General features: G+C 23.3%; 1 protein-coding gene and 1 non-coding gene across 2 annotated transcripts in view; both read left to right on the forward strand.

Annotated features, from left to right (window-relative positions):
- Positions 1-10,571, forward strand: part of LOC125858057 (heavy metal-associated isoprenylated plant protein 39) — a 273,143-nt gene that overhangs the window by 44,127 nt on the left and 218,445 nt on the right. The gene's annotated exons all lie outside the window — the stretch shown is intronic.
- Positions 8,194-8,265, forward strand: TRNAC-GCA (transfer RNA cysteine (anticodon GCA)). Its single transcript has one exon. It is a non-coding gene; the product is annotated as a tRNA-Cys (tRNA).

The following is a 10,571-nucleotide window of genomic DNA, read 5'->3' on the forward strand; positions in this document are numbered from 1 at the left end:
GGTGGGGGTGGGGGTGGGGAATTGGGGATAGACGATTTATGGAGAAGGTTGAGGGAGGGGCTTGATGAGAGAGAAAGGTATTTGAACTATTAATTTTGATTTTTGAATGTAAAGATAATTCTAATTTTAAGGGTTTTAGTGTATCTAATTATATCTTTTAAAATATATGGTATAAAATATTAAAAGTGGCAATATATGTAATTGTTTTAAAGTAGAGATAATATTAGTATATATGGTATGGATATATGTCTAATTAGGTAGTTTTCCCTTGATAATTTAGAGAGTAAATAGATATTTGATTGGTTGAGTGACATATTGAAATGTTATATATAAGCATAGATAATTTCAAATAATTGAAGGACCATTTAAGTAATGAACTCAAGAAAAGGTTATCGTTGAATAATTATGTGATATAAATAGGGTGGAGCCAGTATTAGGAGTTTGGGGGGTCTAAATTTCCTTCTCTGTCCTTACCATTGAATTGTAAATCAGTTTTGTTTAGGATTCATAAGTTAATATTTAATTTTCTAATATAAATATTGGGTCTACGAAAAAGCTATTGAATTCGTTCGAACCCACAAACCCCGACCTAACTCCCCCCGAATATGAATAATTAGCTAGGTCAACTAGTTATTTGTGCAAGTCAACATGCTACCAAAAATTTGTTCAAAATAGAAATAAATTTGTTTGCAAGTTAAAATGACATGACAGAGACGAGAGGGAGTTGCTCGGATGGTAACCATCCCTCACTTCCAACCCGAAGGTTGCGAGTTCGAGTTATCAAGGGAGCTAAAGAGGTGGGAGCTCCTAGGGAGGGTTAAAAAAAAATGACAGAAGGGAACAATATTTTTGAGTTGGGGACATGAATTTTTATTTTTTTATTGAGATAAGTGTCAAAAATATACTTAAACTATTTTTCTTTTCTTTTTTGAGTTTGATACTTCAACTATTGAGAAACACACCTCATCTGTGCAATGCACTCTCTCTTTTATTTGAAAAATCTCGACACATGACATTTCACGTGAATAAAATATTTCACCTTGATTTAAATTAAATAATAAATTATTAATATTAATTAAAAACTAATGATTAAAGTATTCTATCCCCAAAAAATTTATATTAATCATTTTTAAAAAATTAAACCGTGATTATAGAAACTAAAGAAAACAAAAGTCTAGCATCATTTTGCAAGTAGAAATAATGCAATGATGATATACAAGTTATTATGAGATGCAAATTAACACTAACGTATTCTTAACTCTCAAACAAAGAATCACAGTTTCTTAAATATATGACTATCATACATGCAATTTATCTCCTTAAAAGAAAAAAAATCAATAAACTAGCCATTAGTAATAAATATAATTAAAACACTCATTCATGAATAAAAATAGAATACTTTCAAAGAACGAAATAATAAAATATAATAATTGTTTAGATATAGGATAAAAAAACATGAAGATCAGTGACAAGTAAATATATAAAATTTTACTAGGTATTTTAAAAAGAAATATTAAGTGTTATTGACTCTCGTTACGTTCTTCAATCGTACATAAGCAATAATACGACTTGCTATCTGATGAGTTACTTTCAGTTTTCTTATTTCTATATATGAATTTTTTTTAAAACCACTAAATATCATTAATTTATTAAAAATCTATCTATATATAATAGGAGAAGAAAAAAGGACACATGTCAGCACCACAAAATTCAAAATTTTAAATTATAAATAATTAAATATTATATAACTAATTAAATATTTTAAATTCTAAATTTGAAATAAAAACACAAGTGTCAAAATCAATTGGTTATAAAACTCCACTTCAAATCAGTTAAAATATTCAAAATTCAATTTAAAAAAAATTATATCTAGGACAGATTTAATATTTTTAAAAAAAAACTAATTTATACCTTTTTAAAAAAAAAAATGCATTTATATAAACACGGACAAAATGTCATCTATTTTTATATAAAAACGCTGACAAATGTCATCACAAAAAAAAAGTCTATTTTATTTTTATTATCGTATAAAAAAATTGCTTTTTAATATCGTATAAAGCGGTTTTTTAAATAACTTTTAAATCTGCTTTCTTTTTTTTTGGATGCTGATTTTTTTTTTTAAAAAAAAGTAGCATTGAAGAAAAAAACTGAATTTGTTTGGCAGATTTCTAAAAAGTGCATAAACAGTTTAAATTCACAGAAAGAGTTTTAAAAATAAATTTTAAATTTCAAAAAAATTCAAACACACGGTTTGCAAATCTCTCTAATCTCTCTAATTAATGAGTTAAAAAAACGGTTATAGAATTGAAACTATTTATATAAATACTAATACTACAGTGATGTTGGCAAACCATTCTTTCAACTTTCTTTTCTTTGTATCAGTTTTTGTTCATCTTTTATCTTTGTCTTATTTATATGTATATTCATTGTTCTTCATTTTTGCTAAAGTTGTTCAATCTAAATGTTAAATTTTGATATTTTTTTAGTACGTTTGTGTGTCACTTCAAAATGTGACAGTTTAATATTTGGAAGATTCTTGGGGTATAAAATCAACACTAGAGGTAAGTATTTATAATTTTTTATTTTAGAATTTAACAAGTTTGTTCACCGTATTAATTCATGTCTCTTTTTTTAATATAGATTTTTAATCTTAGCGCAAGAAAAATTTGTCATGATCATAAATTTAATACAAAATTTTAACATTTGTTTTTATTTGATTGTATAAACAATCATGAAATGATCTCAATATTCTGTTGAAGTTATCTAAGATTCTATACTATTTTAGTAGTATATTTTGAGTTTGTTGGTTTGATGCTTAAGTTTTAATTAGTCGAATAATTAGTGTGTTGATTTTGTTTTTTTGATACTTTCTAATAATGAAGTAAGAAACTATTTAAAAATTATAAAAATTATTTTTTTAAAGAGTTACATAATATTTTTAATTTATATTTTTAAATTTTAAATTCAAAATTTTGAATTGAGAGTGGTTAATTAATTTTTAAAATATAAGTTTAAAATTAGAAACAAAATATGTAGTTTTAAAACTAATCATAACCGTTTAAGGAAAATATTTATTATAATCTTAAATTTTAACATTTCTATTTAGACTAATTAATTAGTTGGCCTAATTAGTTTTAAGGATCACGCATTATCCAGTCTTTTAAGCCTTCTGTTTATTTAGTTTAGTTTTTATTTCATGGCCTTTAAGTAGTATTGTTGTGAAGAGTATGATGTTTAAACATATGTTATTTACGTTTTCCTATAAAGTTCGATAAAATTATTATTTGTCTTATAGATGGGACATCTTTGATAATTCTATCTTTTTTTTATTAGAGCATGTTTGGATAGATTTATAACTTATGGTTTATAAGACAAAAGTCACAAAATAGAATTCCCAAAATCCTATTGCATCATAGAAAAATAATATCCTTATTAAAATTAATTATTTATAATTTGTAATCATATTAAATTCTAAACTAAAATTTTAAAAATTAAGTTTTATTAAAGAATTACTTAAATTTATCGTGATATAACCATTTAAAAAAATATATAAAATTTATATTAACATAACGATTAAAAAATCTATCTATATAACAAAGGAGAAGAAAAAGTGCCACATGTCAGCACCACACTAAATCATATTTTTTTAAAATTAAAATTAATTTTGTGTATGTATTTATTTAAAAAAAAACTCTAACGTTGTGGTCCTTTTTTTTGTGGAAATGTATATATTAAATTTTAACCATCTTTCCACAATCTCCTGATTTAAAGAAAAACAAAAATGTAGATAATAATAATAATAATAATAATAATAATAATAATAATAATAATAATAATAATAATAATAATAATAATAATCTATATATAGATATATAATTAATCTGTATATTATAAAAATCAGAAAAAAACTTACCACAAAAAAGAATTAAATCAAAATCTAACAATGTAAAAATAAAAATATATTTTTTAATAAACCCGTAAAAAACATAAGTCATCAAATATTGAAAATAAAAACTTATAAATAAAAATAATTGTTATATATTTTTAACACGTTTTGGACTCTTAAAATTATTATAAATGTTTATTGTCAGCACTACCAAAAAAAACAAAATTTGTAAATTATTAAAATTAATTGGAATTCTAAAAATAAAAATAGAAATTTCAAACACTAAAAAGAAAATTAAAAAATATTTTTTAAAAATGCTCAACGTTGTGGTGCTTTTTTATGGAAAGGTATTTTTTAAATTTGAACCATCTAACTGCACATTTTTTATTTGATAATAGTTAAAAAAAAAGAAAAAAAAAATATTTTAACTGCACATTAACTTCCCACTTCTATCCTAAAATAAAAGGAGTGGTTAGCGATAAAATATTCAAACAAACAGATAATTCTTCCTCAATCAACGTAACTGTTTTCAAAAAATTTCTTTATCCTTCTTAAAAGAGGGCACAAATTTATGATCATAATCGATTCAAGGAAAAATGATCGAGAAAAATCAAGAGAAGTTGAACAATTAAGTGAGCAATTCATATCTCAAGAAAGAGGAGTTCGTTGCAAACTATGGTACTGAACAGACTTTGTGGTAATTATGGAAAAATCTCACTTTTTTGAGGCCTCTGTGTTTTCCTTCCTATTTTGTTAGGAAATATGTTGTTTTTTTATGTATTATTTTATTTTATTTTAATTATGTTGTGACTATGGATTATTTTTTGATTTTTAATATTGAGTATGATAATATTTAGATGTGAAATAATTTATCTTTAGGTTGAATATTTACAAGATTTTGCATATATGCTTGAAAGTTTTTTAAAGCAATCATGAATTCACGCTAGTTTTATCTTTATTTTTTTTTAAATGGAAGGAACCAAGAAAGTAAGTTTATTGATCAAAGCATAAAATCAAAAGACATCAATGAAGATAGTTTCATGAAATAACATTAGTGGCCTAGATAGTGACGATGAATCTCTCAATAACATTGAAAAATTACATGAAGATCATCTCCATAATTCAATGTTAAACTTTCACTCTTTCAACGAGTAGAGAATTAGTTAAAAACTGTTAAATTGAGAATTTTTTTCAGGAAAATATATACATATACGTATGTACATATTAGAAATTAAATATATTATATTTTAAATAATCCGAAAGTTAATTATATGTTTTATAATATTACTTTTTGTTGTATTTTATAATTTTTAATACTTTTTTTATATTTATTCATTTATATATGCAACTTCAGATTATGATCACTAATTTAATAATTACGTAAAATTAATTTTATATAATCTATTAATTAAAATTAAAATACAATTTACAAATTTTAATCAATCTTTTTTAATCTGTATTTGAAAAATAGACGGAAAAAGAATGCTATTTTAAAAAATGTTATGCAAAAAAAAATAGTGAAAGCGTATATAAAAGGTGTTATAATGAAGTTTATTAACATTATCTACTTCTACTAAATTACACGTAAAAAATATTTAAAAGAAAAAACTAAAAAAAATCTAACCGTAGACGTTAACTCTCTACTTCTAAATTGTTTTAAAAGCTGTTATAATACAATTTATTAAAATTAGTTTATAAATAACTAAAAATTAAATAGTTTGAAATTGCAATTTAAGATTATAAAATATAAATAAAAAAAGAAATAATTTAATTAAAATTTTAAATTTGAACCATCTAATCTATCTATATATAATTTATATATAATAGGAGAAGAAAAAAGGACACATGTTAGCACCACACTAAATCAGATTTTAAAAAAAATTAAAATTAATTATGTGTATGTATTTATTAAAAAAAAAAAAATCTAACGGTGTGGTCCTTTTTTTGTGGAAAGGTACATTTTAAATTTTAACCATCTTTCCACAATCTCCTCATATAAAGAAAAAACAATAATAATAATAATAATAATAATAATAATAATAATAATAATAATAATAGAATAATAATTATAATAATAATAATAATAATCTATATATAGATATATAATTTATCTGTATATTATATAAATCAGAAAAAAAACTTACCACAAAGAAGAATTAAATTAAAATCTAAAAATGTAAAAAATAAAATAAAAATTATATACCCGTAATAACATAAATCATCAAATATTGAAAATAAAACTAATAAATAAAAAGATAATTGTTATATATTGTTTAACACGTTTTGGACTCTTAAAAAATTTATAATGTTTATTGTCAGCACTACCAAAAAAAAAAAACAAAATTTGTAAATTATTAAAATTAATTGGAATTCTAAAAATAAAAATAGAAATTTCAAACACTAAAAAGAAAATTAAAAATAAAAATAAAAATAATATTTTTAAAAAAGCTCAACGTCGTGGTCCTTTTTTGGGAAAGGTATTTTTAAAATTTGAACCATCTAATTGCACATTTTTATTTAATTATAATGAAAAAAAAAGAAATAAAAAAAATATTTTAACTGCACATTAACTTCTCACTTCTAACCTAAATAAAAGGAGTGGTTAGTGATAAAATATTCAAACAAACGGATAATTCTTCACCAATCAACGTAACTGTTTTCCAAAAAATTCATTATCCTTTTTAAAATTAGTTTATAAATAACGGAAAATTAAATAGTTTGAAATTGCAATTTAAGATTATAAAATAAAAAATAATTTGATTAAAATTTTAAAAATATGTGTAAACTTACTCAGTAACCACCACAAAAGTTAAATTTTTTTTAATAAAAATTGCAAACTCAATAAAAAAAATTAAAACAAAAAAAAAGGTCAACCTCTGCCCCCAACACAATATACATATACATGCATAATCTCACACATTAAAAAAGGGCAAAAGCTTTTGGAGAGAACAATTAAGAAAAATAATTGATTTCGAAAATATTAAGACACATTCGTATTTTTAGATTGCATTGTATCATTATTAAAATACATACTAACTAATTATAAATAAGTATTAACTAATTATGAATACGTGGCTGAAATAATTGTTCCATGCATAATGGAGACTTTTAAAAACAAAACTTATATTGAATTTGAAATACATTCAGTTGTTTCACAAAAATGTAGGCAACAATGAATATGTTAAAATAACAGTATTTGTAATTAACATTAAAATAATTTTAACTGTTATTAAATTCTTTTCAAACTTTTGAGAAATATTGTCTTTAACATTTATAACTGTTTTTCAAATATATCATCTCTCGACTCTTAATGAGCCTATTTTTATGGAAACGATTAATCACATTCCCATAATATATGGCTATATAATCTAAAATATATAAATCATGTTTTTAATGTACTTAATTTTTAAACTATTCCATAACTTAATGTAATGCTTATTAGTTATAACTATCACATATTTAACTTTTATAGTGGATATACAATTTTTCAACTCAAAATAATTTTTTTTATAATTGAAGAGTCCGTCCTCCTTTTTTTTTATATATAAAAAATGTTTAGCTTACTTAGATAACACTTAGAGGAGTAGAAGCGTAAACACTTGATCAATATGAAATGAATAAAGAGATGTCATGTATTTTTGTACACAACTTTTAAATTGAACATTAACATGAGGAATTTATTATTCAGAGAAATATTTTATAATCATTATGAAACTTTTTTGAAAATGAATAAATTATTTAGTTTACGCAAAATCTCTCCATTGAAAGAAAATAATATATAATTTTTTTTCATGTATTAATTTGAGAGAGTGTACCAACATATTCTCTTAATTCTTTCATTCTTATTTATTTTTAATCATAATATATTTTTGAAACGTTTGTATAAGAAATATATAATTATAATATTTAGTTTTATCAAAAATGTTATTTGATGATCGTGCGCATGCATTTATATGATTTGTTCCTTTAGTTATATAAAAATTTATGATATTAAGTATATTGCATGAAAAATATGATGATAATTATATTTTAATAAAATTAAAATGCTGTAATATATTTGAACAATTAAATAATTTTTAAAAATCTCCGCGCAACGCGTGGGCACGTATACTAGTTGATTATAAAGATCAACAAAAGAGTAATAATGACACCAAAATAACCATATATATTGGATAAATATAAGAGTCCTGACTCCTGATAAATACTTCAAAAGATAAACAGTAAGTTTGGTGTCATGCGCCAAAATCATAACACTGACTTAATAGACATTTCTATATAAATTTAACTTGCTATTCAATCACAACAATGGGTCCATAGCTCAGTGGTAGAGCATTTGACTGCAGATCAAGAGGTCACCGGTTCGAACCCGGTTGGGCCCTTTTTTTCTAATTTTCTTTTTTCTCTTCTGCATTCCCTTAGGCTCCACGATCCAAATTTATAATATATGAATTTCTATACTAACTTTAAGTTAAAATATATACAAAATAACAAGGTTTACATTTAGAAATTTATAATATTTAATGCGTATTATATTTTAATACATAAAAATGATTTAAGCAGAAATTATTAAGTTCTCGTGGATCCAGATTCACCAATGAGATTGTACACATCGGCCTTCGTCCTGACTAATTATAGGACTATGGTAAAATACTCTAAGACATATTCTACATCACCAAGGATACCTATGGTAAACAACTACTTATAGAGGGGTTTCTTTGTTTTCCTTTTCTCTTTATTCGATAGTAAGATTTAAGAAAGTCAACACAATATATATATATATATATATAAAGCTGAATCTAGAATCGCTGATGTGGCAACCTCCAATTGCCAGCATTTGCAATTATCTATTTTATCTTTTAAATAAAAAATAAATCTGAGTTTTCCTACAAAAAAAATAATCGATGCATTAAAAGATCACACTAAATAAGAGTAATTAATTACTCAGTAACAACCCAAAACGTCTAAAAGTTCACAATAAATATAGCAGCAGCCCAAAACGTCTAAAAGGTCACAATTAATATGAGTTATTATTACTCAACATCAGCCCACAACCTCTAAAATCCAGCCCATCCAAAACGTTTCAAAACCAACCCAACATCAGTTACATTTTTGTATATGAGTCACTTCATTACAAAATTTAAGAGGATTTATTCATCACTTAATTATAGAATTTGAAAAGTTTATTTACCAGTAACTTGTGAATACTATATAAACAAACATACAAACTATCGGATTGGAGAATCATGTCCTAAACATGAGTCAAAGACAACTTTGTAATTTCAAATATCAATATTGCTACTATTTGATGCTCCTCTAATCCTCTTAGATTATCAACACACTTATTACCATTCAAGACACAAAACTTCAGTCATTTGGGCATGAAATAGATCATTTGTTTATTACCATTCAAGACACAAAACCTCAGCCATTTGGGCATGAAACAGATCATTTGTTGAATGTTACACATATACCATTGGTGAAGAGGTTGATCAGAGAGTTCTTTTATCGTGATGATGATTGGAAGCATGACCAAACATCAATGGCGTCTAACGTATCTTGAAGTCACAAATAATTTGACATATTTTGTAAGCATAAACTCTTGTATGAATGTAGTGTTTTTTTTTCCTTCCATCTTCTTTATCATTTCTTCATTGTAGAAGAAAATGATGAATTAATTTAGAGATAAAATTGAGTATGGAAGTTTTTTCATATAATTAGAAGGAGATAAAGTAAAATTAAAATAAATTATAGACTAGAAGTAAGTAATAATATATAGATACGACAGTAATGGGAGAAAATGGAAAATGAAAAGAAATAGAGAGGAGTAAGGAAAAGAAAAGGAAATTGTCAAGAAAAAGAAAGGAAAGAAAAAAATTCATATAGTATGATTGAAATTTAAGTTTAATTTGTAGTTAATGGTTCATTTAGTTTGTTCCATATAAAAGGAAAATTTCATATTATATGATTGAAATTGAAGTTTAATTTATAGTTAATGATTCATTTACTTTGTTCCATTTATAGTCTTGATTTATTTCATATTAAATTTCTCGAAATTAATGTAGAATAAATGACAAATTGGTCAAATGGAAAAACATGTTACTTAAATAATTCTTAGAATGGTAGGAGAAGAAAAAGGAAGGAATTGATCTTCTAATTAAAGCGAAAATTGGGTTAAAAAAATTGTTATTTGCCAATTATATTAAGTGTAGTGTAATTAAAAATATGACTGAATTCATAAAAAATTATTAATATGGACTAAATATTACACACACACATATATATATATTGCCTAATTTTAGAATATTATATTAATTTAAATTCAATTGAATTTCAAAAATGAGTCAAATTAATTTTTGGTAGACGAAAAAATCTCACATAATTTAAAATAAGATACTATCATATAACCAGTTAATTTACATAACCAATTCAAATGAATAAATATAAAATTTCTTTACGACTTAATTTTTTTTAAGTCCTTCTGTAATTCTTATATTTATTAATGTTATAGAGAATTCGTACTCCTACAAAAGAAAGAGGAAATTTAAACATACAAAAATATTTTCAACATAATATAGTATATTGTTATTTTAAAATATGACCTCTTATTCCATTTAACTCATCACAATAATGCTTTGCTCAATTATATACATACGAATAGTTGGCACTTAAAAAGATGTGAAAATAT

This window comes from Solanum stenotomum, chromosome 3, assembly GCF_019186545.1.
Source record: "Solanum stenotomum isolate F172 chromosome 3, ASM1918654v1, whole genome shotgun sequence".
Taxonomy (NCBI): Eukaryota; Viridiplantae; Streptophyta; class Magnoliopsida; order Solanales; family Solanaceae; genus Solanum; species Solanum stenotomum.